This window comes from Rhinatrema bivittatum, chromosome 3 (assembly GCF_901001135.1).
Source record: "Rhinatrema bivittatum chromosome 3, aRhiBiv1.1, whole genome shotgun sequence".
NCBI lineage: Eukaryota > Metazoa > Chordata > Amphibia > Gymnophiona > Rhinatrematidae > Rhinatrema > Rhinatrema bivittatum.
In genome coordinates, this window is record NC_042617.1 from 589457599 (window position 1) to 589484343 (window position 26745).

Consider the following 26745-nt stretch of genomic DNA (forward strand, 5'->3'; position numbering starts at 1 on the left):
TCATACTTAGCTGTTACTCTTGGCCCTTATAAGTAACCTTTTGGTTCTATTTCCCTTCTTCCCCCCGCCATCAATATAGATAGCAGTGCTGGTGCTGCATCTAAGTGAAGTATCTTGCTAATTGTTTAGGGGTAGTAACCGCCGTAATAAGCAAGCTACTCCTATGCTTGTTTACCCAGCCTGTGCAATTCAGTCCTTATTGGTTGTTGTCTGAATATAAATCCTCTTTTCTTCATCTCCCCCTGCCGTTGAAGCAGTGAGCTGCGCTGGATATGTATTCCAAGTGACGTATCAGGCTTAATTGATTATATGTAGTAACCGTCGTAACAAGCAAGCTACTCCCCTACTTTTTTGTGGATGCAAATGCTTTTTTCCACATTTCCTCTTGCCGTTGAAGCATAGAGTAATATTGGTGTCGCATTAACCATGTGTATGTTTATTGAATAAGGATATTAATCTCCAGGTAGTAGCCGTCATTCCTGCAAGCCACCCCCATGCCTCTTCTCTTCATTCACACCCTCTAAACTTTATGGATCCACAGTGTTTATCCCATGCTCTTTGAAATCCTTCACAGTTTTGGTCTTCACCACTTCCTCCGGAAGGGCGTTCCAGGCATCCACCACCCTCTCCATGAAGAAATACTTCTTGACATTGGTTCTGAGTCTTCCTCCCTGGAGCTTCAAATCGTGACCCCTAGTTCTGCTGATTTTTTTCCGACGGAAAAGGTTTGTCATTGTCTTTGGATCATTAAAGCCTTTCAAGTATCTGAAAGTCTGTATCATGTCACCTCTGCTCCTCCTTTCCTCCAGGGTGTACATATTGATTCTTCAATCTCTCCTCATAAGTCATTTGAAGACCATTCACCTTTCTGGTCGCCCTTCTCTGGTCCGCCTCCATCTTGTCTCTGTCTCTTTGGAGATATGGTCTCCAGAACTGAACACAGTACTCCAGGTGAGGCCTCACCAAGGACCTGTACAAGGGGATAATCACTTCCCTTTTCTTACTTGATATTCCTCTCTCTATGCAGCCCAGCATTCTTCTGGCTTTAGGTATCGCCTTGTCACATTGTTTTGCCGACTTCAGATCATTAGACACTATCACCCCAAGGTCTCTCTCCTGCTCCGTGCACATCAGCCTTTCTCCCCCATCGAATACAGTTCATTCGGATTTCCACTCCCCATATGCATGACTCTGCACTTTTTGGCATTGAATCTCAGCTGCCATATCTTCGACCACTCTTCCAGCTTCCTTAAATCCCGTCTCATTCTCTCCACTCCTTCCGGCGTGTCCACTCTGTTGCAGATCTTAGTATCATCTGCAAAAAGGCAAACCTTACCTTCTATCCCATCCGCAATGTCGCTCACAAAGATATTGAACAGGACTGGTCCCAACACCGATCCTTGCGGTACACTGCTTAAAACAACTCTCTCTTCAGAGAGAGTTCCATTTACCATCACATATTGTCTTCTGTCCGTCAACCAGTTTGCAATCCAGGCCACCACCTCGGCACTCACTCCTAAGCTTCTCGTTTTATTCACCAGTCTCCTGTGCGGGATCGTATCAAAAGCTTTGCTGAAATCCAAGTAGATGACATCGAGTGCTCTTTCTTGATCCAATTAGAGCTACAATTAGAGAATGAGTCCTGTACTCAAACTGCTATAGAATTGAACTAGACATGTTTTTTCAACCTCATTTAATAATTAATCTTGCTTAAAAACTGTTACCGAACCGTATAGCACCCATGTAAAATGTAAGATTACAATAGCATTACTTTATGTGCCTTTATGTAAACCGTTGTGACGGTACCCACCTTAACGACGGTATAGAAAAAGATTTAAATAAATAAATAAATAAATTCCTTGGTTACCCAGTCAAAAAAGTCAATCAGATTTGTCTGACAGGACCTTCTCCTGGTGAATCCATGCTGCCTCTAGTCCAGCAATTCTTCCATTTGTAGATGGCTCACTATTCTCTCTTTCAGCAGCGTCTCCATTACTTTTCCTACCACCGAGGTGAGGCTAACTGGTCTGTAGTTACCAACCTCTTCTCTGTTCCTACTCTTGTGAAGCGGGACCACCACCGCTCTTTTTCAATCACTCGGCACCACTCCAGTTTCTAGGGATCTATTGAACAGGTCACACAGCGGACCCGCCAGCACATCTCTGAGCTCCCTCAGTATCCTGGGATGAACCTCATCAGGCCCCATGGCTTTGTCCACTTTCAGTTTCCCCAACTCTTCCCATACATTTTCTATTGTAATTGGAGTTACTTCTACTCCATTCCCTTCCAGTTTCTTGTTAACTAGCGATGGTCCTTCTCCAGGGTCCTCTTTAGTGAACACAGAACTGAAGTATTCGTTTAATATTTCTGCCATTTCTTCGTCTCTCTCCACTCATTGATTCTTTCCACCTTTCAATTTCACTATATCACTTTGAACTTTTCTCCTTTCACTGATGTATCTGAAAAATGTTTTGTCACCTCTCTTTACCTCTTTGGCAATCCTCTCTTCCGCTTGACTTTTTGCCGTCTTGATTACTTTCTTCGTCTCCCTCAGTTCTACCAGATATTTTTCTTTGTGCTCCTCCCTTTGGGATCCTTTATATTTCTTGAATGCTGTTCTTTTAGCCTTTATTTTGTCAGCCACCTCCTTTGAGAACCAGATAGGTTTCATTTTTCTTTTGCTTTTCTTTACTTTTCTAACATATAGATTAGTTGCCTTGGTAATTGCTCCTTTTAGATTGTTCCACTGTTGTTCCACATCTCTCTTGTTCTCCCAGCCTACAAGTTCTTCCTCCAGGTACTTCCCCATTTCATCAAAGTCTGTGTTTTTGAACTGTAAAACTTGGGTCTTTGTGCTTCTTTTCCGTATCCTTTTTGTGATATTAAACCATACCGTTTGATGATCACTGGTGCTGAGGTGGGCGCCCACCTGGACATCAGAGACATTATCTCCATTAGTGAGCACTAAGTCGAGTATAGCACCTTCTCTTGTGGGTTCCATTACCATTTGTTTGAACAAAGCTACTTGCAGGGCATCCACTATTTCTCTATCATTATTAGATTCTGCAGATGGGATTCTCCAGTCTACATCTGGCATATTAAAGTCTCCAACAATCACCACTTCTCCCTTCTTTCCTATCTTTTGGATGTCTTCAACCAGATCTCTGTCCAGCTCTTCCTTTTGGTTTGAGGCCTGTAAACCACTCCAATAAAAATGGATGCCCCATCTTTTTTTAGGTCGGCCCATAGTGCTTCTTCATTGCCCCATCTTCCTTGCAGCTCAGATGCTTGGATATTGTTTCTGACATAAAGAGCCACTCCTCCCCCTTTCCTATCCTCTCTGTCCTTCCTTAACAAGTTATAGCCTTTCAAGAAGGTAAAAAGTGAAAGAATATTTAGATGTCCATGCTCCAGACACAAGCACATGCTGGATTATATCATCACCAGACAACTGCTTGGTTTACTTATGAACTTCCTGTGTGGGACGGTATCAATGCCAAGAAGTGCAAAGTCATGCATATGGGGAGTGGAAACCCGAATGAACTGTATTCGATGGGGGGGGAAAGGCTGATGTGCACGGAGCAGGAGAGGGACCTTGGGGTGATAGTGTCAAATGATATGAAGTCTGTGAAACAATGCGACAAGGCTATAGCAAAAGCCAGAAGAATGCTGGGCTGCATAGAGAGAGGAATATCGAGTAAGAAAAGGGAAGTGATTATTCCCTTGTACAGGTCCTTGGTGAGGCCTCACCTGGAGTACTGTGTTCAGTTCTGGAGACCGTATCTACAAAAAGACAAAGACAAGATGGAAGCGGTACAGAGAAGGGCGACCAGGAAAGTGGAGGATCTTCATCGGATGACGTACGAGGAGAGATTGAAGAATCTAAATATGTACACCCTGGAGGAAAGGAGGAGCAGAGGCGATATGATACAGACTTTCAGATACTTGAAAGGTTTTAATGATCCAAAGACAACGACAAACCTTTTCCGTAGGAAAAAAATCAGCAGAACCAGGGGTCACGATTTGAAGCTCCAGGGAGGAAGATTCAGAACCAATGTTAGGAAGTATTTCTTCACGGAAAGGGTGGTGGATGCCTGGAATGCCCTTCCGGAGGATGTGGTGAAGACCAGAACTGTGAAGGACTTCAAAGGGGCGTGGGATAAACACTGTGGATCCATAAAGTCAAGAGGCCGCCAATGAAGAGTGGGTGACTCGCCAGAATGATGGCTAATGCCTGGAGACAATACCCTTATTCAATAAACGTACACATGCTTACTGTGACTCCAACATCATTCTAGCTTCAACAGCAAGAGGAAATGTGGAATAAAGGATCTGCACTCACAAAGGGGGGAGTAGCTGGCTTGTTACGGCGGTTACTACCCCAAACCAAATAAGCCTGTTACTTCAATTTCTATGCAAATACAGCATAGTTCTCTGCTTCAACGGCAGGGGAGAAGAAAAAACTGATACTACACACATCCAGCAGAGCTCTCTGCTTCAACGGCAGGGGAGAAGAAAAAAGGGTTCGCACTCACAAAGCGGGGAGTAGCTGGCTTGTTACGGCGGTTACTACCCCAAACCAAATGTGCCTGATACTTCACTTTCGATGCATATCCAGCATGGCTCTCTGCTTCAACAGCATGGGAGAAGAAAAACAACCAATAAGGGCTGTATAACATAGTCTGGGTAAAACAAATAAGCATGGGTGTAGCTTGCTTATTGCGGCGGTTACTACCCCTACTACCCCTAACTTATCAGCTAGATATTCACTTGGATGCAGCTCCATCACTGCTTTCTACATTAATGGTGGGGGTGGAAGGGAAATAGAACCAAGAGCTAAGAGAAACAGATAAGTATGAGAGAAAAAAGTGTGTGAAGCTTGCTGGGCAGACTGGATGGGCCATTTGGTCTTCTTCTGCCGTCATTTCTATGTTTCTATGTTTCTATGTTACTGGAATCCAAGTTAGCCATATCAGTGCATGCCCATCATATAGTTTTCTGGTCACCCAATTGAAAAAGTTAATCAGGTTTGTCTGACACAGTCTCCAGCTAGTAAACCCATACTGCCTTGTTTCTTGAAAAACTGCCAGATTCACGATACTTCACTAGCCTTTTCTTCAAAAGCGTCTCTATTAATTTTCTCACTAATAGGCCTGCAATTTCCAAGCTCATTTGTATTATCACTTTTATAAAGAACATCTAACCATCTCTAGTCCCACAGAATCAGCTCCCTTTATATCCTAAGATGTAGCTCATCTAGTCCCATGGCTTTGGCAACTTTTCAGTTTCCATAGTACCACACAAACACACTTCTCTTTAAATGGTGTATTAGCCTCTTTTCTGTAGCTCATTAGGAGCAGATGTCTGTATACGAATACTGGAAGTCTAAAAAAAAATAATATGGGAGAGTTCGAGTGAATAGCACTGAATGAAGGGATAGATATAATTGGTGAAATGATGATAATCAATGGGACACTGTGATACCAGAGTACTAATTATATTGTAATGATTGGTGGAGGGGAGCCACTGCATTCAGAAAATATTCAGACTCCTTCACTTTTTCCACATTTTGTACATTATAGGCTTATTCTAAAATGGATAATGTGCATTTCTTACCTTCTCAATCTATACACAATACTCCATAATGACAAATTGAAATCAGGTTTGTAGAAATTTGTGCAAATTAATTTAAAAAACCTGAAATATACATAAGTATTCAGACCCTTTACTCTGTACTTTGTTGAGGTACCTTTTGCAGCAATTACAACCTCAAGTCTTCTTGGATATGATGCTACAATCTCGGCACACCTGGTTTTGGGGATTTTCTCCCATTCTCTGCAGATCCTCTCAAGCTCTGTCAGGTTGGATAGGGAGTGTCGATACACAGGTCTCTCCAGAGATCTTCAATCGGGTTCAAGTCCGGGCTCTGGTTGGGCCACTCAAGGACATTCACGGACTTTTCCAGAAGCCACTCCTGCATGGTCTTGGCTGTGTGCTTAGGGTCGTTGTCCTGTTGGAAGGTGAAGCATTGCCCCAGTCTGAGGTCCAGAGCACTTTGGAGAAGGCTTTCATCAAGGAACTTCTGTACTTTACTCTGTTCATCTTTCCCTTGTAACTGACTAGTCTCCCAGGTCCTGCAGCTGAAAAACATCCCACAGCATGATGCTGCCACCACCATGCTTCACTGTAGGGATGGTATTTGCTAGGTGATGATCAGTGCCTGGTTTCTTGCAGACATGACACTTGGCAGTCTGGCCAAAGAGTTCAATCTTGGTTTCATCGGACCAAAGAATCTTGTTTTCATGCTCTGAGAGTCCTTTTAGTGACTTTTGACAAACTCTAAGTGGGCTTCATGTGCCTTTTACTGAGGAGTGGCTTCTATCTGGCCACTCTACCATAAAGGCATGACTAGTGTTACTCTGCAGAGATGTTTGTCCTTCTGGAAGGTTCTCCCATCTTGACACTGGAACTCTGGAGTTCTGTCAGAGTAACCATCGGGTTCTTGGTCACCTCCCTGACCAAAGGCTTTGTCCCCCGATTACTCAGTTTGGCAGGTGGCCAGCTCTAGGAAGAGTCCTGGTGGTTCCGAACTTCTTCCATTTAAGAATGATGGAGGCCAATCTGTTCTTTGGGACCTTCAATGCTGCAGCAATTTTTTTGCACCCTTCCCCAGATCTGTGCCTTGACACAATCCTGTCCTGGAGGTCTACAGACAATTCCTTTGACTTCATGGCTTTGCTTTGCTCTCTCAAAAATAAGAGGAGTATGGAGAAAATGAAGGTTCTTAACCCACTTTAGAAGTTTCTTCATTCAGTTTATTAAACAGGCAACTCCGTGTGTACAAGGAGTCCAAGTAAACCATCTTTTTCAATGCCATCCAACTGAAAAGTGTTAAATATCGTTGCGTTCGTGCCTCTTCTCGCCCCTTGCTCCACCCTCTCTACCTTGGAAGCGACTCCCTTTGGCTCTGACGGACAGATGCAGCCACGGCTTCTCCCTGCCTCTTTGTCCCAGTGTCCCCGGGCTGGTTTGGCGCTGCAGATCCGCCATGTTCTTGGTGATGTAGGGGCTCGTGCGCATGCGCGCTCCGGACTTTGTGCCGGCAGGGGCGCGAACATAGAAACATAGAAATGACGGCAGAAGAAGACCAAACGGCCCATCCAGTCTGCCCAGCAAGCTTCACACATTTTTTCTCTCATACTTATCTGTTTCTCTTAGCTCTTGGTTCTATTTCCCTTCCACCCCCACCTTTAATGTAGAGAGCAGGGATGGAGCTGCATCCAAGTGAAATATCTAGCTTGATTAGTTAGGGGTAGTAGGGGTAGTAACCGCCGCAATAAGCAAGCTACACCCATGCTTATTTGTTTTACCCAGACTATGTTGTACAGCCCTTATTGGTTGTTTTTCTTCTCCCCTGCCGTCGAAGCAGAGAGCTATGCTGGAAATGCGTGATGTATCAGTCTTTCTCCCATGCCGTTGAAGCAGAGAGCCATGCTGGATATGCATCGAAAGTGAAGTATCAGACACATTTGGTTTGGGGTAGTAACCGCCGTAACAAGCCAGCTACTCCCCGCTTTGTGAGTGCGAACCCTCTTTTCTTCTCCCCTGCCGTTGAAGCAGAGAACTTTGCTGTATATGCATTGAAGGTGAAGTATCAGGCTTATTTGGTTTGGGGTAGTAACCGCCGTAACAAGCCAGCTACTCCCCTCTTTGTGAGTGTAAATCCATTTTTCCACATTTCCTCTTGCTGTTGAAGCTTAGAGCGATGTTGGAGTCACAGTAAGCATGTGTATGTTTATTGAATAAGGGTATTGTCTCCAGGCAGTAGCTGTCATTCTGGCGAGTCACCCACTCTTCATTGGCGGCCTCTTGACTTTATGGATCCACAGTGTTTATCCCACGCCCCTTTGAAGTCCTTCACAGTTCTGGTCTTCACCACATCCTCCGGAAGGGCATTCCAGGCGTCCACCACCCTCTCCGTGAAGAAATACTCCTTGCTAACCCCCGAACCTCGGGGGTTAGCAAGGAGCTCCAACGGGACTTGATTCGGCAGTCCACGATACTTGCACCAACAATCTGAGTCAGCCGGGGAACCCATCCGCTGCTCGGCCTTTTCGGGCTTGCCCAGGAGTGCCCGCTCCACGGGGGCTCCTTTCTCTCTTCTTGATTTCAGATTGCCAGAACGCTCAGACTCCTCATTTCCTGGAAGCGATCGCGGACGTGAACAGAGTGAGTTCTATTGCATAGGAATCGGTACTCGCTCCACGACGGCCTACATTCCTATTGCTCTGAAGACTCCCTTCCATCCAAGACTTTATTGCAGGTACACAGATCAAGAGTTACATTGGCAAGATTACAGATAGGAACCGGTACTCGCTCCACGAGGGCCCATGTTCCTAGAATCTTATACAGACTCTCTTCTACTCTAGAAGCCATTTCATATACAGCAATTGAGTTCTTATTACAGACTGTTTGTGGGAACCAGTGCTTGCCTATGGCTCCTGTTCCTGAATGTACTGAAGACTTTCTGTGGCATAGAGACCATTGCAGACATCTACTATTGTGAGTGTACCATCTTGTATCCAGTATACCCTGTTTATTCACTACTTCTAGTCTCTCTCTACAGCTCAGCGACCCAGAGATTATGTTCCAGTATCAGAAGGACTTCAGCCTTGCTGGACACAGCGACTCACTACTGCCACCTTTGGTGGTTCAGCTTCCAGTCTAATAAAGAACTATTGTTTTTATCTCATATTCTAGCCTAGCCGGTGGTTCCTCTCAGGATCTCCTCCTGGGGGCTCTGTCATCTCCCATCGGCCCAGGGATTCACCATTTCTTTCACTATTGTCACCTTGTGGGAGCCAACCACTACAGACCACTGACTCCACTCCCAGAGGTATTATATAGATAGCTACTGCCAGCTGCCAGCAGCTTATATATATATATACAGATTGCTGCTCCGTAGCGGGGGGCATGATAGATTGCTATCTCAATAGCGAAGTACTATATACCTATTGCCAACTCCTCTTCCTTGGAGAGTTGATCCATAACAGATTGCTACTCCTTAGCAGATTGTACAGCTTGCTACTTCCTTACAGGAGTATCTAACAGCAGTTCGCTAATAGAATTACAGATGGCTAACTCCTCCCCTCTGGAGGAGCAGGTCATGTCATATCGCTACTCCACCCCCTTTCAGGAGCACAGCAGAACAGCTTGCCAACTCTGCCCTCCTGGCAGAGTGAGCGACAGCAGATTACTAACTCCTCCCCACTGGAGTAGATAAGCATAACAGATTGCTAGCTCCTCCCCCTTGGAGGAGAGCGTAACAAATATTAATGGAGCTGTCCCTCCTGACGCAGCCTTCGGGTGAAACACATGGTCCGTGTTGGGGGACTTTGGCGAAAAATTGTTTACTTGGACTGCTTGTAGAGACGGAATTGGCTACTTACTCCGATTTTTTGGTTTTGATTTTGCTCTGACTTGCTCAGTTCACTGTGGTTCCTTATATAGACAGGTGTGTGCCTTTCCAAATCATGTCCAGTCAATTGAATTTAGCACAGGTGGGATTCCAACCAGGTTGGAGAAACCTCTCAAGGTTGATCAATGGAAACAGGATGCACCCGAGCTCAACCTTGAGTGTCATGGCAAAGGGTCTGAATACTTATGTAAATGTGATATTTCAGGTTTGTTTGTTTTTTTAATTAATGTGCACAGATTTCTACAAACCTGATTTCTGCAGCCCCTTCCTCTCTCCCCTCTCATACCTCCCTTTGCACCCTTCCTCGTGCACTCCACTCATTGGACAAATCACTCCTATCTGTGCCCTTGTCTATCGCCAACTCCCAGCTCCATGCTTTCCACCTGGCTGCGCCGTGTGCTTGGAATAGTCTTCCTGAGCCGGTGCGTCATGCTCCCTCTCTCGCCATCTTTAAATCCGATCTAAAGACTCACCTTCTTGAAGCTGCTTAGGCTTGATTGGCTGCTTTTAGCCTCATTAACTTTCTTTTGTTTCTTTCTTTTTTAACCATTGTTTTGCTTTGTTTGTCTTACTAGATTGTAAGCTCTATTGAGCAGGATTGACTTTTGTGTGTGATTGTACAGCGCTGCGTACGTCATGTAGTGCTATAGTAATGTAGTGCTATAGTAATGCTAACCAGTAGTAGTATTAGTAGGTCCTGCTCTTCTTTCCTGCTTAGAAGAATTTCACCCTTTATACTGACAGCTCCTTTGGGATTTTGCAGCCCAAATGCATGACTCTGCATTTTTTTAACTTTAAATCTTAGCTGTCAAACTCTAGACCATTCCTCAAATTTTGCTAGATCCCTCCTTATATTTCCCATACCGTTCTGGCTGTCTATCCCATGTTTCCTAACTTTTTCAAGCCCAAAGTACACCTACATGAGCAAACATACTGGGGCGGATTTTAAATGCCCTGCGTGCGTAAATCCGGCTGGATTTACGCGCACAGGGCCCTCGCGCGCCGGCGCACCTATTTTGCATAGGCCGCCAGCGTGCGCAGAGCCCCGGGACGCGCGTAAGTCCTGGGGCTTTCTAAAAAGGGGAGTGTCGGGGGCGTGTCTAAAATGATGCAGCGTTTCAGGGGCGTGATGCGGCGTTGCGGGGGCGGGCCCGGGGGCGTGACGCCAGCCTGGGGGCGTGGTCGAGGCCTCCGGACCAGCCCCCGGGTCGGGTGATCGCGCGCCAGCAGCCCGCTGGCTCGCGTAGATTTACGTCTGCTTTTAGCAGGCGTAAATCATGAAACAAAGGTAAGGGGGGGTTTTAGATAGGGCCAGGGGTGTGGGTTAGGGAGGGGAAGGAGGGGGGAGGGCAAAGGAAAGTTCCCTCCGAGGCCGCTCCGAAATCGGAGCGGCCTCGGAGGGAGCAGGCAGCGCGCGCTGGGCTCGGCACGTGCAGGTTGCACAAATGTGCACCCACTTGCGCGCGCCGACCCCGGATTTTATAAGATACGCGCGGCTACGCGCATATCTTATAAAATCCAGCGTACTTTTGTTCGCGCCTGGTGCGCGAACAAAAGTACGTGCTCGCGCAAATTTAGAAAATCTACCCCACTGTGTGGAGCACCACCCTCCACTGGGGATGTAGCCACGGGTGGGCCTCGGCTCGGATCCCCTCATTTTTGGCTTAGGCCCCACCCCTAGGAGGAGGGTCCCATCCCATCTGAGTCATCCCATAAAGGTGAGAGGACCTGATGCACTGAAAGCACGGTCAGTTCGTGATGCCCCATTGAGGGGAAACATCCCTGTCCTTGGACAAGACCTGTAGAAAGTTTCAGGCCATCAAAGTCTTTCTGCTGACTTTTTGCAGGCAATTATTCCTTCTTCTCTCAGCCCCTTAAAATGCCTGGCCTGGGTGGATGCCGGTTTACATAATCGCTCTTTAACATCCTGAAAGATTAATGCTGACAGGCTGCTTACTGCCCATTGATTGCCACACGCCGGAGGCCTGCATAATTGCACCTGCTCTCAGAGAGGAGCTCTCATATGTTTAAGAAGCGTCGTGGTGTTGTGATGTGCGGAGTACAGAGCCCAGGCGCTGGTCTGGAGACGCACCAGCGCGCCATGGCACATCGATTGGGAGCACTGCCCTGGCAATTAATCGCTGCACATTTCTAAAACGGTGCTTTCATCCTGACAGCAGAGTTCAGTCACGGTGAAAACTGTTCAGCCCGTACAGAACAAAAGTCTGAGACATCGTGCACGTCGTTAGAGCCAGGTAATTTGCAAGGAGTCGGCTGGGTCATGTGTCCCTTTGGTCAATGCTGCAAACGAAGGGCGGGCAACAGCTTTAAAGCAGATGAAGCCGCAAAGCGAAAACCTTCTGAAAGTTACCGTGGAAATTACAAATCATAAATGAATCACCAGGTCCCTGATTACTGAAATGCACCGGAAATAAGGGTGGAACATGCTAGAATGGAAACAGAAGTCGTTATGGTGTTCAACGTGTTGCATTATGCCATGTTTCTCAGTAACACGCCAGAGTCGGGACTGAATGACTCGATCCTGGGGCTGGAAGGATTTTGCTCATGAGCCTTGCATTCTAGGTGCATCTTATTTTATTTTATTTATTTATTTAGCTTTTTTTATATACCGGCATTCATGAACAAGTCACATCATGCCGGTTCACATAGAACAAGGGGTGCAATGAACAGTATAACTAAACTTGTGCAAGGGGGGAAGCAGTTACAAAAAACAGGGGTAAATAACATGGAATAGCAGAAAGGGGGGAGAGTGGGGTGTAACAGGAACTGTAAGGGAAATATAAATAAATTTAATAATTATTTACAGTACTATATAGAGACATTGTTATATGAACTGGAGGGGGTTATGAGCTGTCCGGGAAGGCTTGTTTAAAAAGCCAAGTCTTTAGTCTCTTGCGAAAGGTTGGAAGGCAAGGTTCTAGGCGGAGATTAGTAGGAATTGAGTTCCAAAGTGCGGGTCCAGCTGTCGAGAGTGCCCGGTCTCTTGCCGTTGTGTGACGGGTTGATTTTGTGTTCGGAACCTGGAGGGATCCTCGGTGTGCTTCTCTGATTGGTCTTTGAGAGGTATGAAGGCTGAGTGGGTATTGAAGGTCCAGGGATGAAAGGTGGTGGATTGACTTGTATATGATTGTAATAGATTTGTAGAGGATTCTGGCCTGGATGGGGAGCCAATGAAGATTTTTTAAGATGGGTGAGATATGGTCTCTTCTTTTGGAGTTTGTGAGGATTCTAGCCGCTGTGTTCTGAACCATCTGTAGCGGTTTGGTGTATGAAGATGGAAGGCCCAGAAGTATGGCGTTGCAATAGTCTAATTTAGCAAAGATTATTGCTTGAAGTATGGTTCTGAAATCTTGGAAGTGGAAGAGATGTTTAATTCTTTTTAATACTTGTAGTTTATAGAAGCAGTCCTTGGTGGTCCGGTTTATATAAGCTTTTAGGTTCAAATTGTTGTCAATAATGGCTCCTAGGTCCCTGACTTGAGAAGATAGGGGGATGTTTGGTGTGAAGGTAAGTTGATTGTTGTTTTCAGGAGTAATGAGAATAAGTTCTGTTTTGGAGGTGTTTAGTATGAGGTTCTTATTAAGAAGGCACAGAGCTTTTATCCTTCCTATATATTCCCAGCAGAGTGTTTTATAGGGAGTCAAGTAAGCTTTTGTAATAAAGGCAGTTTTATTTAATAATCTTAACCTTTTGGGGAGTTTGGGGGAGTGAATTAAAACGAATCCATTTATTGAGCGCCTTGCTGATAGTTGAGTGGTTTGAATGATTTTTGGTTCGTGACATTTTGCTTTAATATCCATTACGGCCGTGCTGGAGATCCTAAGGCCTGGGCTTCCTCTGACCACAGGTGGTAAATAGACTCAGGGAGTGACTCTCAGGAGCAGGACGGCACAGAACGACCGTACTCGGCTCTTGCTGAGCACAGGAAGGGGGGGGGGGGCTCGACCACAGCGCACTCAGCCGTAGTTCAAAGGGGAAACCCCAGTTCTTTCCTGTTACTGAAACATCTCAGCAAGGGATTTCTTCAGGGGTAGAAACTTTCTTGTCAGCTCATCAAATTCTCATGCGGATAAGAGTAACAAAAGATTTAATTAATCTTCAAGAAAAAAATAGCCGTGCTTAGCCGTCTTCTGATACACAGGCAATTGGGGAATTGCTGATATTCATCAGGTTCACGAACATTTCACCAGCACCTCCTGATTCCTCTCGTGGTAAAATTGATCAGGATGTCCACTTGTATCACTCCTCCTCCTCCCATCCCTTCTCTGGCACCTGCATGAGACTTCCTGCATTCAGATGCACAAACGCTCCACCTCAGCTCCTCCTGCTGCAAGGCCTGGCTGTTCAGGCAGATCCTCCTCAGCAGGGGCATCTCAGGCCTCTCATTACTACCCCTGTTGCACCAGTTTGGTTGTAAATTGGAGCTCTTCTTACTCTCCCCTCCAGACTCTCTAACCGTGACCTCCCCCCCCTTCCTTGCCTCTCTCTCCTCAGGAGTCTCCTCCTCCGACCCTTGCATTACCGCTCCCGATCTGCCTGCTTCCCCGCCTGCACCCTCATCTGCCTCTGTCAGCGAAACTTGACCCCCTGCCCCCGCCTCTCTCCCCCCTGGCAGTGCCCTTGTGCCGTTTCTCGTGGTCTGCGGCACATGAAATGAGTGCAAATTAATGAGCACCGCAGGCCTCAGTTCCCATAAGGAGTTGAGGAGCTGCGCAGTGTCTCGGGGGAGGGGTTTCGGGCTCACCTGTATTCTCGATTCGGGATATAATTCATGCATGGGCATCCTGTTAGGGGCAGCAGCTGCCGTGTCGTGAGTTTGGCTGAAGGGCGGAGGTGGGGAATACATTAGGAAAGCTTGAGTGCCATCGTGCACAAGGAAACTGAATGTACAGAAAACTTGTTAAGATCAAGGAATTAGGGAATTATACATTTTCCTTTAAAGAGATGTTGTTGTATGAAGAGGAGGCAATCCCTGAACTTTCAAAAATATGTTATTTGCCTAAAAAATCAGTCAATAACAGAGTGGCACTCTTTATTTCTTTTGTTGCCCAGCAGGATAAGGACGATTCATTTAAAAAGTTTTCCAGATATAAGGACGGGTCATTCTGTGCACACAAAATCCAAATATTCCCCGATGTGGTGTGAGCCACTCAAGCAAGGAGAAAATATTTTTTGTCCTTTAAAGCTCGCGTACTGGCGCTTGGAGCAACTTTTTTCTTTAGATACTATTGATATGTCTTATTTATTTATTTATTTATTTATAGGTTTTTATATACCGATAGCCGTTTGCACATCGTATCGGTTTACAGATAACTAAAACTTTTTGACAGTGTCATTATACAGAACTTTTGGCACTGCCATTACATAGAACAGTAAACTTTGCATACAAGAAATAAACATCAACAAACAGTAACTGGGTAACTATTTACAGGGAACGAAGGTCTTATACAGATACGGGCGGATTTTCAAAGCCCTGCTCGCGTAAATCCGCCTGGATTTACGCGAGCAGGGCCTTGCACGCCGGCGCGCCTATTTTCCATAGGCTGCCGGCACGCGCAGAACCCCGGGACGCGCGTAGGTCCCGGGGTTTTCGGAAGGGGGCATGTCGGGGGCGGGACCCGATGATGCGGCGTTTCGGGGGCGGGACTGGGGGCGTGGCGCCGGCCTGGGGGCGTGGTCCAGGCCTTTGGACCAGCCCCCGGGTCGGAGCATGGCGCGCCAGCACTCCGCTGGCGCGCGTAGATTTACGTCTGCTTCTCGCAAGCGTAAATCTACGGACAAAGGTAAGGGGGGGTTTTAGATAGGGCCGGGGGGGTGGGTTAGGTAGAGGAAGGGAGGGGAAGGTGAGGGGAGGGCGAAAGAGAGTTCCCTCCGAGGCCGCTCCGATTTCGGAGCGGCCTCGGAGGGAACGGAGACAGGCTGCGCGGCTCGGCGCGCGCCGGCTGCCCAAAATCGGCAGCATTGCGCGCGCCGATCCAGGATTTTATAAGATACGCGCGGCTACGCGTGTATCTTATAAAATCCAGCGTATTTTTGTTTGTGCCTGGTGCGCCAACAAAAGTACGCAAACGCGCTTTTTAAAAAAATCTACCCCATAGTATTGATATATCATATATAGATAGTATTGATATGTCTTATACAGATAGTATTGATATAACTTATATAGATAGTATTGATATATCTTATATAGGTAGTATTGATATATCTTATACAGACAGTATTGATATCTTATATAGATAGTATTGAGATATCTTATATAGGTAATATTGATATATCTTATACAGATAGTATTGATATGTCTTATAAGGTAGTATTGAGATATCTTATATAGGATAGTATTGATATATCTTATAAGGTAGTATTGAGATATCTTATATAGGTAGTATTGATATGTCTTATACAGGTAGTATTGAGATATCTTATACAGATAGTATTGATATGTCTTATACAGGTAGTATTGAGATATCTTAAACAGGTAGTATTGAGATATCTTATATAGGTAGTATTGATATATCTTATACAGATAGTATTGATATGTCTTATATAGATAGTATTGAGATATCTTATATAGGTAATATTGATATATCTTATACAGATAGTATTGATATGTCTTATAAGGTAGTATTGAGATATCTTATATAGGTAGTATTGAGATATCTTATAAGGTAGTATTGATATGTCTTATACAGGTAGTATTGATATGTCTTAAACAGGTAGTATTGAGATATCGTAAACAGGTAGTATTGAGATATCTTATATAGATAGTATTGATATGTCTTATACAGGTAGTATTGATATGTCTTATATACATAGTATTGATATATCATACAGATAGTATTGAGATATCTTATATAGATAGTATTGATATGTCATACAGGTTAAACCAATGACTATGAAAATCTCATACATCCCCCTCCTCCACTTGCCCTAACTCCCACTTTCCCCTCCTTTTTCTCTTTTCTCTTTCTCCTCCTCCAAACCCATCCTCCCATCTTCCCCTCAACTCTTTCCCCCCACCCTTTACTTATCCAATCATCTCTCTTCCCGAGCATCTTAACCTTCATTCCTCTTGATAATATATCTCTAACCCTCCATCTGTATTGCTCCCATGAGCTATTACTTGTCCCTGTCTATCTACTGATTTAATTATAAATATGATAAAGTATATCTATGCTTTTTAACAATTCTGACATATTTAGACCTTTAACTTGCCTATATATATATTATATATATTCATTATAACTTTAACTCTGTTTAAACTGTTCACCTGATTTTCAATGTATGCGTTGTTATAAATGTAAACCGGAGTGAAGGTCCCTACCAATACTTCGGTATATAAAAGACATATAAATAAAAAGGTAGTATTGATATATCTTATACAGGTAGTATTGATATGTCTTATACAGATAGTATTGAGATATCTTATATAGATAGTATTGATATGTCTTATAAAGATAGTATTGATATGTCTTATATACATAGTATTGATATATCATACAGATAGTATTGAGATATCTTATCCAGGTAGTATTGAGATATCTTATACAGATATTTATTTATTTATTTAAAGACTTTTATATACCGAAGGTCATGTACTGGTACATATCGCTTCGGTTTACATATAACCAGATTGTTAATTACCATGGATATGGTGTACATAGAACAAAGATTAATAACCAGAAATCAATAAACAGTAAACATGATGCATAGAAACAAACAGTAAACATAAGATAGTATTGAGATATCTTTTATATATATATATATATATATATATATATATATATATGTTTCTTAAGGCTCCCCCAGTTATGTGATATGTTAACAACAAATGGCTTTCCGAATTGTTATGGGATACTTTTTCTTATGTTGTGTAACATTTTTCTTATTTTCATGATGTATCATTGAGGAAAAATAATAAAGTTTAAATAAAAAAAAGAAAGCTTGAATGCCAGCCCAGAAATGTTAGAGCTAGGAAATATTAGTTGCCTTAACTTTATTGTTTTGGACTTTTTAGTTTTCTGTTTTTTTAATTTAGTTTTTTTTTCTTTATTTTGCTTGGTTTTTTGGAGGGGGGAGGGGGTAGGTAAAGGGACAGGAGTTGCTCGTATTTTTCTTTGTTTTTCATCCATCGTTTTGACTCTTTGCTCTTCCTCCCTAGCACCTTTCCTTAACCTCCAGCCTCTCTCCACCTTCTGCTGTGGCTTTCCCTCACCTGCAGCCTCTCTCTCCACCTTCTGCTGTGGCTTTCCCTCACCTCCAGCCTCTCTCCACCTTCCAATGCGGCTTTCCCTCACCTCCAGCCTCTCTCCACCTTCCGCTGCAGCTTTCCATTGCCTCAGCCTCTCTCCACCCTCCGCTGCAGCTTTCCTTTGCCTCTAGCCTCTCTCCACCTTCCGCTGCAGCTTTCCTTCGCCTCCAGCCTCTCTCTCCACCTTCCGCTGCAGCTTTCCTTTGCCTCCAGCCTCTCTCTCCACCTTCCGCTGCAGCTTTCCTTCGCCTCCAGCCTCTCTCTCCACCTTCCGCTGCAGCTTTCCTTCGCCTCCAGCCTCTCTCCACCTTCCGCTGCAGCTTTCCTTCGCCTCCAGCCTCTCTCCACCTTCCGCTGCAGCTTTCCTTCGCCTCCAGCCTCTCTCCACCTTCCGCTGCAGCTTTCCTTCGCCTCCAGCCTCTCTCCACCTTCCGCTGCAGCTTTCCTTCACCTCCAGCCTCTCTCCACCTTCCGCTGCAGCTTTCCTTTGCCTCCAGCCTCTCTCTCCACCTTCCGCTGCAGCTTTCCTTCGCCTCCAGCCTCTCTCCACCTTCCGCTGCAGCTTTCCTTCGCCTCCAGCCTCTCTCCACCTTCCGCTGCAGCTTTCCTTCGCCTCCAGCCTCTCTCCACCTTCCGCTGCAGCTTTCCTTCGCCTCCAGCCTCTCTCTCCACCTTCCGCTGCAGCTTTCCTTCGCCTCCAGCCTCTCTCTCCACCTTCAGCTGCAGCTTTCCTTCACCTCCAGCCTCTCTCCACCCTCCGCTGTAGCTTTCCTTCGCCTCCAGCCTCTCTCCACCCTCCGCTGTAGCTTTCCTTCACCTCCAGCCTCTCTCCACCCTCCGCTGTAGCTTTCCCTCGCCTCCAGCCTCTCTCCACCCTCCGCTGTAGCTTTCCCTCACCTCCAGCCTCTCTCCACCCTCCGCTGTAGCTTTCCTTCGCCTCCAGCCTCTCTCTCCACCCTCCGCTGTAGCTTTCCTTTGCCTCCAGCCTCTCTCCACCTTCCGCTGCAGCTTTCCTTCATCTCCAGCCTCTCTCTCCACCTTCCGCTGCAGCTTTCCTTCACCTCCAGCCTCTCTCTCCACCTTCCGCTGCAGCTTTCCTTCGCCTCCAGCCTCTCTCCACCTTCCGCTGCAGCTTTCCCCTCGCCTCCAGCCTCTCTCTCCACCTTCCTCTGCAGCTTTCCTTCACCTCCAGCCTCTCTCCACCCTCCCCTGCAGCTTTCCTTCGCCTCCAGCCTCTCTCCACCTTCCGCTGCAGCTTTCCTTCACCTCCAGCCTCTCTCCACCCTCCGCTGTAGCTTTCCTTTGCCTCCAGCCTCTCTCCACCTTCCGCTGCAGCTTTCCCTCGCCTCCAGCCTCTCTCCACCTTCCGCTGCAGCTTTCCCTCGCCTCCAGCCTCTCTCTCCACCTTCCTCTGCAGCTTTCCTTCGCCTCCAGCCTCTCTCCACCTTCCGCTGCAGCTTTCCCTCGCCTCCAGCCTCTCTCTCCACCTTCCTCTGCAGCTTTCCTTCGCCTCCAGCCTCTCTCTCCACCTTCCTCTGCAGCTTTCCTTCGCCTCTAGCCTCTCTCTCCACCTTCCGCTGCAGCTTTCCCTCGCCTCCAGCCTCTCTCTCCACCTTCCTCTGCAGCTTTCCTTCGCCTCCAGCCTCTCTCTCCACCTTCCTCTGCAGCTTTCCCTCGCCTCCAGCCTCTCTCTCCACCTTCCTCTGCAGCTTTCCTTCGCCTCCAGCCTCTCTCTCCACCTTCCTCTGCAGCTTTCCCTCGCCTCCAGCCTCTCTCTCCACCTTCCTCTGCAGCTTTCCTTCGCCTCCAGCCTCTCTCTCCACCTTCCTCTGCAGCTTTCCTTCGCCTCCAGCCTCTCTCTCCACCTTCCGCTGCAGCTTTCCTTCGCCTCCAGCCTCTCTCTCCACCTTCCGCTGCAGCTTTCCTTCGCCTCCAGCCTCTCTCTCCACCTTCCGCTGCAGCTTTCCCTCGCCTCCAGCCTCTCTCTCCACCTTCCGCTGCAGCTTTCCCTCGCCTCCAGCCTCTCTCTCCACCTTCCGCTGCAGCTTTCCCTCGCCTCCAGCCTCTCTCTCCACCTTCCGCTGCAGCTTTCCCTCGCCTCCAGCCTCTCTCTCCACCTTCCTCTGCAGCTTTCCTTCGCCTCCAGCCTCTCTCTCCACCTTCCGCTGCAGCTTTCCCTCGCCTCCAGCCTCTCTCTCCACCTTCCTCTGCAGCTTTCCTTCGCCTCCAGCCTCTCTCTCCACCTTCCTCTGCAGCTTTCCTTCGCCTCCAGCCTCTCTCTCCACCTTCCGCTGCAGCTTTCCCTCGCCTCCAGCCTCTCTCTCCACCTTCCTCTGCAGCTTTCCCTCGCCTCCAGCCTCTCTCTCCACCTTCCCCTGCAGCTTTCCTTCGCCTCCAGCCTCTCTCCACCCTCCCCTGCAGCTTTCCTTAGGCCCGGCTCAGCTGTGAGCAGGAGCCGGGTGCCAGATTTTAGATAAGCGGGTCCCTTGGCACCCAGGGGTTTTCCAGGGCAGTAGTGGCGGATGGATCAACCCATTCATCCCCCACCCCCCAATAAAAAGAAACCTGTTCTCCTCTGCCTTTTCCTGATTGAGAGGCCATAATTGCGATGTCTCCCGTATCCTGGACCTTCCAGGACCTATGGTTGGGTGAAACGGTAAATTACTATTTTGTGAGTTTATTCTACGGTGTCCTTGGCTGCTTTATATAAACTTAGCCGTCAGCAGCTGAGAAAACCTTTCCTGGTTTGATGAGGTAAGGCCATGTGTCCTACTACATAAAATTGTCACTGCGCGTCAGCGGCGAGCTATTGTGATCTCGCGTCTGGACTGTGGTCACGCCGTGTACATAGGAGTGCCCGGCACCTTAAACTGCACACAAATCGCACAGAATAATTCCCGGGATTACAGTGGCTGCCAGCGCTTTACCCACCCCCACCTTCCAGATCCTGACCCAGGAACCTCCAGCCTACCTGAGCAGCTCCCTGACCCCCTGACCCCCCCCCCCCCCCCCCCCAGGCCTTCCTAAGCAGTGCGCTCCATGTCTCAGGGCTTCCCTTGTGCTGCCATCCCCAAGGACCCCAGGAAAAGGGACCCTTTCAGGCTCTGCCCCACATCGCAGCCCTGGGCACGAGCCAGTTCTTACCCCCCCTATAACCTCATGCAGACCACTGACCTGTGAAATCTCTCCCGTTCCCCACCACACCCGTCCAGAATCTCCTCCTTAGTCACCTCCGCGCCCCTCCCTCCGCCTCACCCCACAAATTGGAAGCTGTAGTGACTTTTTTTTTTTTTTTTTTTTTTGCAAAATGCTTATGAAGTCTCAACTCATCCTCTCTCTGATGTTGTTTTTTGAAATTGTACCCCAGTCTCTTACAGCCAGATGTGACTCTCACACTCTTTTTGTTGGGAAAGCAGGTTAATAAATAAACGAGGACTTGACTTTTCCTGGGCTGTTTAACTTGTGAAATTACGAGCACACGTAGCTGTCGCAAGCTTAATGCTCTTAAAACCGAACCGATGTTTCTCCCAAGCCTTACCCTTTTCCAGTGAATAAAACTTTGGAGGTGTGCAGGGTGGGTGTGAATGGTTTCAGACTCAAGCCTCTGATTTTGCAGGGCCTGACAAAATGCGTTACCCTTCTTGGATTCCTTTGTGTGCCTGCGACTGGGGATTAAGATTGGATGTGGATCCCGTGCAAGTGGTTTGAAGCTTTAGATGACTGCTGTGGCGGGAGCGGACGGGACACACGCTGGAGACGCGATGCCTCACTTTGCATTTAATGACACAAGCTAAGCTGTTGCAGTCGGCCCTGGAAGCATTTTTTTTTCTTGTATGAAAATGTCAACATTGAAGGGTAATATCAGTCCCTGGCCGTGTCAGGAAGTCTGCAGTAAGAGGCTCCTTCGCTGGGGCTACATAATGAATCCTTTGTGGCTTTTTTCTTTTCCTCTTTCCTTCCAGTCGGTGGCAGATCTGAATAACATTACCCAGGGGAGTTGCCCGGGGTTCTCTGCCGCTATTATGGACTCTTTGTTGCTGCCAGGCAGTGTTTAGGTTGAGCAGATGGAGATGTAGAAAGGGGTCCCTGGACTGGAGTTTGGAGGGGGAAATGCGCTGGGAGGCCATGGGAGCGATGGGGGTTGCCCTGCAAATGCTTCCTTTATTTCAGGAGCAGATTTATTTTTGGGGAGGCAGGAGAACGGATTTCAGAGCCGCTTTGTCACTTGGCGATTTCACAGCCTTGACTGAGGGGGAACTGCCCATGGTCGAACATTGTGGTGGTGTTGTTTTTATTGCTGTTTGGATTCTGGTTTTACGTGTATATGACTTTATTGTTTTGTACTACCTGTGTAGACTTCTGGCCTTTGGTTGTATTTATGTTCCTGTTTTATGTCTGTCTGACTATAACCCGCGTACGACCACGGACGCCGCAGGCTACAAATAAATAAATAAATGGGAGGGTCTGGTGTCTGTAATGTGCCTGCAAACGCACACAAACCAGAAGGTTAAAAAGAAAGGTGGAGTACAAATCATCTTTCTCAAGCAATAGTACAAAAGAATCTCCAAGACCACAAATACCCAGCTTTTCATGGATTTATGCGTGTGAGCTGTATGATCCATGTAGCCCCGTGTTTTTTTTTTTTTCTGAGTGCTGTAAAAGACCTTTTATGTACTAGAAATTCCAAACAGTGTGCAAGGAATTGAAGAAAAGTAAAGTGTGGGTCCTTCCCTTAAACGTGACTGCCAGGGTGACACTTCTCGTAGGCCTGGATGCACACGGATCACTGCAAAGACTCCATTTCTCCTACGGAAAAGGTCTCCGGGAGCACTCGTTGCGTCCCAGGCGTGGTTCCTGGTCCCTGTGCTCCGTTGCAGCCCGCAGCTTTGCGGCAGCCAGGCTAGTGAGGCCAAGTTTGATTGCCTGGGCTAGGGGCTAGGGGGCTGCAAGGCTGGACTCCTCTCGTGTCCAACGCCAGAATTTACAGCTGCGCGCTTTCTACCGACTTTTGCTCCTTGTGGGCTCCAGCTCTTTAAAGGTAAAGCGAGTGTGCAAGATAAGGCCGCAGCGCTCCTGTGGTCAGCACCTTGTCGTCCTCAGATTAGGGGAAGGGTTAAGGACCCTCCGAGATGCTTCTCAAACCCGTACTGTGGTAGGGCTGGCTGGGCTTCTGCTGTTTTGAAATGGCAGTAGTTTGCTTTGAATACCTAATGCGTCTCTGATGCATGCCGGGGAGGATTTGAGGAGAGTTAAATTGCATCGGGAAGTTTGCATCTGTTTCTTGTACCCATTTTCTGCAAGGGAAAGAGGAAAGGGACAAAAGCAGTGAAAACCTGAAGCGTAAGTTAGGGAAGGCCTGAGTATCCCCCTGTTCTGAGTCTGGAGGCCTGGGACGGTCCCCGCCACAGGGAAAACCAGAGAAGAAAATGAAGGTGGACATTTATACCGTTACTCCGCCATCTATATTCATAGCAAGCTGTCACGTTAGCTTTAGAGGGGATTTTATCTGATGAAAGAATCAGTAAGGTGGGTTTTGCATGGTGAGACGATGCTGTCACTGTCCTTAGTTTCCCTGCCTGACAAGTGATGGGCTGAGCACAGGAGTTTTACAGGGGATTTGGGTGGCGTTGCGGGTTTGTGTATGGTACCCGATGTGTTGCGCTTTGCGTACCTGAATGTAATCCGCTTTGGTCGGCCAAAGAGCGGAATAAACCTGAATAAATAAATGAATGGAACATTTCACGTTGTTTCTGATTGCAGTTATCTCACTTTTTTGTTTCAGGTAATTTGAGAAGAGGTTTCTGATGCTCATTTAATCCTGGGCTGGATCACGCCACCTGCTGAAAAGGCTGTGCTCACAACATTAGCACCAAGGTAACTTGATATTATTATTATTGTTGCTAATAAATGAAAGAATTATTGAGCAGACCCTCCATGTCACAGTTTCTTCTTTGTTAACTGGTTTGCATAAATAACTTTGCAGCGCCCCGGCTCCTCTCACGGGATTACGGAAGCCGTGCCCGCCTGGATATGTCATAGCTCTGGATTTACCATCTGGATATCACGTCTTTTGTTGCTGGACCGTGGCTCTGCCTGGTGGGCTGCTTCCTTTCATGGTGTCAGTGGGACAGCTCTGCAGAAACACAATAGAAGGGAAGGGGCAAGTTGGTGTTGCTCTTTTACACAATGGGGGCTCCGATTGCATTGTTTAGACCCAGGATGCTTGGGCCTGATAAATGACTTCGCTCTTGGTGTCGAGCGCAGTCACTGAAAAATGACCCTCGTTTCCCATGTGTGCGGAGCTGTGCACGGTCACTGCCTGGGGTCTGGAAGGCCAGGGATGTAAGAGTGTAGTAAGCAACGCGTTACCTTATGTCTCTAGGGGCGTTTTGAAATGCCCTTGCCTGCTCTGCGGCATTGTCTTGGGTCTTTGTGGCATGGTCACGAAGGGCACCCTGGTGGCCGGCACCTCCGCGAGTCCCAGCTCCTGCTGTTCGCTGCCCGCACTCCTGCACTGGAAACGTTCTCAAGTGCAAACACAAGTGCGGCCACCACCACCACCACCAGCAGCAGCAGCGTCTGTTTCCTAGGAGCGTAGGAATCCAGGCATGAAAAAAACTGCCCCTGGGCTCCCACAAAAGGCTCTGCCAGACCTTTGCTGACCCACTTTGAATTCCTGCATCTGCTGCTAATGGGTTTTTTTTTTTCTCCTCCCTTTTAATGAGAAATTGTTTTCCTTGTGGTAGAGAATGAAATGAGGAGAGTGCCTCCCCGGACAGGAATCAGTTCTACCCAAGCTATTAATTTTATCTTCTACCTCCGTCGTTATCATTGCCAAAACCGCATGCCCTCTTGATACACAGCGCTGAGGTCTTGGAATGGCACCGTGTGCCGTCTCACGATGGATAATCTGTGCCCATGCTTTGCAGTGTATTTTCCATTGCTTCCACTTTGATACTTATTTGAAATTGTGAGCAGGGAAAACAGTTCACATTTTTACTTCTGTGATGCTGAATGCCAGGAATCAGAAGCTTTCAGGGAGTAATATTCAAAACCGAGTGTGCACGAGTGGCTTGTTGGGCGATGTGCATATGGAAGGATGTGTGTAACGATTTTGGAGCATATTTTTATGCAGAGTTTGGACTTACGAACGTGGGGTGAAGTTTCACAACGTTACGCGGGTAAAACTTAGCATATAAGCGCGTACGTAGCATCTGCCTGTGCTCAGGCTGTTTTACAAGCATCAAACGTGCGTGTTCTTGCTTTTGTGCACAAGGGGCGTTCCGGGACGAGGCCAACGTTTACGCGCACAAGTTTGCTATTTTAAAAGACTCGCATGTAGATTTTACCGCTGCTAATTATCTTGCTTAAGTGATATTAAACGTTTTGATTGTGTGCTGGTGGGAGGTTCAGGCTGAAGAGCCAGGAGGGTCTCGATGACCTGGAGAACCGGTGGAGTGCCTGATAAAACTGGTAATTTCCATGACTTGCGCATCTCTTAAAATATCAGGAGGTCCATATTCAAAGCCATTTAGATGGATAACTTTTAAATAGGTAGGAAGACTACGTGCTTTCAGTTCATTGAATGTATTCGTGTGTTAGCCTGCATTTGTGCGCATGTTACGGAGTAAACATATGCATATTTTATATAAAAAATCTAAATAAAATAATACGCGCGTAACTGATACGTGCAGGTTATAAAATGCCAGCATAGATCTACGCACGTATATGGGGCCATACTTAGTTGTTTGCAAGTTACCCTCCCTGCTTTGATTAGAGAAAGCATGCACGTAAATAAACTCATAGAGGTTGTGCTCTGCGAGGAGCGGGTATAACGTTGTATGGGTTCAAAGCAAACCTATGCGTGTACCTATGCACTTTGGCAGTACTTTGGTAGGTTATGTGTTTCGTTATAAAATTACCCTTCCTGCGGATAGGCCTGAAGAATATCAAATAAATAAATAAAGACTCCCTGGAAGTCGACCTTGGGTGCTTTCTGAGGACCCGCAGCAGTTGTAATGTAAACAGTCTTTGCAATTCTGATATAATGCGCTTTGTTTCTATGGGGGAATGATTGCATGGGTGAGTCAGAGACCGTCAGTGCCACGCCTGCCATGGAAGGGACTGTTGCTTTGAGGAGTGCATCTTTCAAACTGACCGCAGAAGCAATTTTCTGAGCCTTGGAAAATTGGATCACAAAAAGTAGTCGCGTAGACGTGCACCTGCTCTTAATGCGTTTTCCTGGGAAATTATGCACATAGGGGTAGATTTTCAGAGCCCTGCTCGCCTAAATCCGCCCAAAAACCGGGCGGATTTAGGCGAGCAGGGCCCTGCGCGCCGGGAAGCCTATTTTACATAGGCCTCCCGGCGCGCGCAGAGCCCCGGGACTCGCGTAAGTCCCGGGGTTCTCGGAGGGGGGCGTGTCGGGGGGGGTGTCGGGGGGCGGGCGCGGTCGTCGCGGCGTTCCGGGGGCGTGTCGGCAGCGTTTTGGGGGCGGGTACGGGGCGTGGCTACGGCCCGGGGGCGTGGCCGCGCCCTCCGTACCCGCCCCCAGGTCGCGGCCCGGCGCGCAGCAGGCCCGCTGGCGCGCGGGGATTTACGTCTCCCTCCGGGAGGCGTAAATCCCCCGACAAAGGTAAGGGGGGGGTGTAGACAGGGCCGGGCGGGTGGGTTAGGTAGGGGAAGGGAGGGGAAGGTGAGGGGAGGGCAAAAGAAAGTTCCCTCCAAGGCCGCTCCGATTTCGGAGCGGCCTTGGAGGGAACGGGGGGAGGTAGCGCGGCTCGGCGCGCGCAGGCTATACAAAATCGATAGCCTTGCGCGCGCCGATCCAGGATTTTAGTGGATACGCGCGGCTCCGCGCGTATCTACTAAAATCCAGCGTACTTTTGTTTGCGCCTGGAGCGCAAACAAAAGTAGGCTGTTCGCGCTCGTCTGAAAATCTACCCCATAGGCTTTGGTGGATGTGCCTAGCTGTGCACGTTGACCTGTGAGTGCTAAG

At 47.4% G+C, this 26745-nt stretch overlaps 1 protein-coding gene across 1 annotated transcript in view; it reads left to right on the plus strand.

Annotated features, from left to right (window-relative positions):
- Positions 1-26745, plus strand: part of TIAM2 (T cell lymphoma invasion and metastasis 2) — a 486712-nt gene that overhangs the window by 52070 nt on the left and 407897 nt on the right. The window contains exon 2 of the mRNA XM_029596699.1: positions 23530-23621. The gene's annotated coding sequence lies outside the window, so the exon portion shown is untranslated. The remainder of the gene's footprint in view (positions 1-23529; positions 23622-26745) is intronic.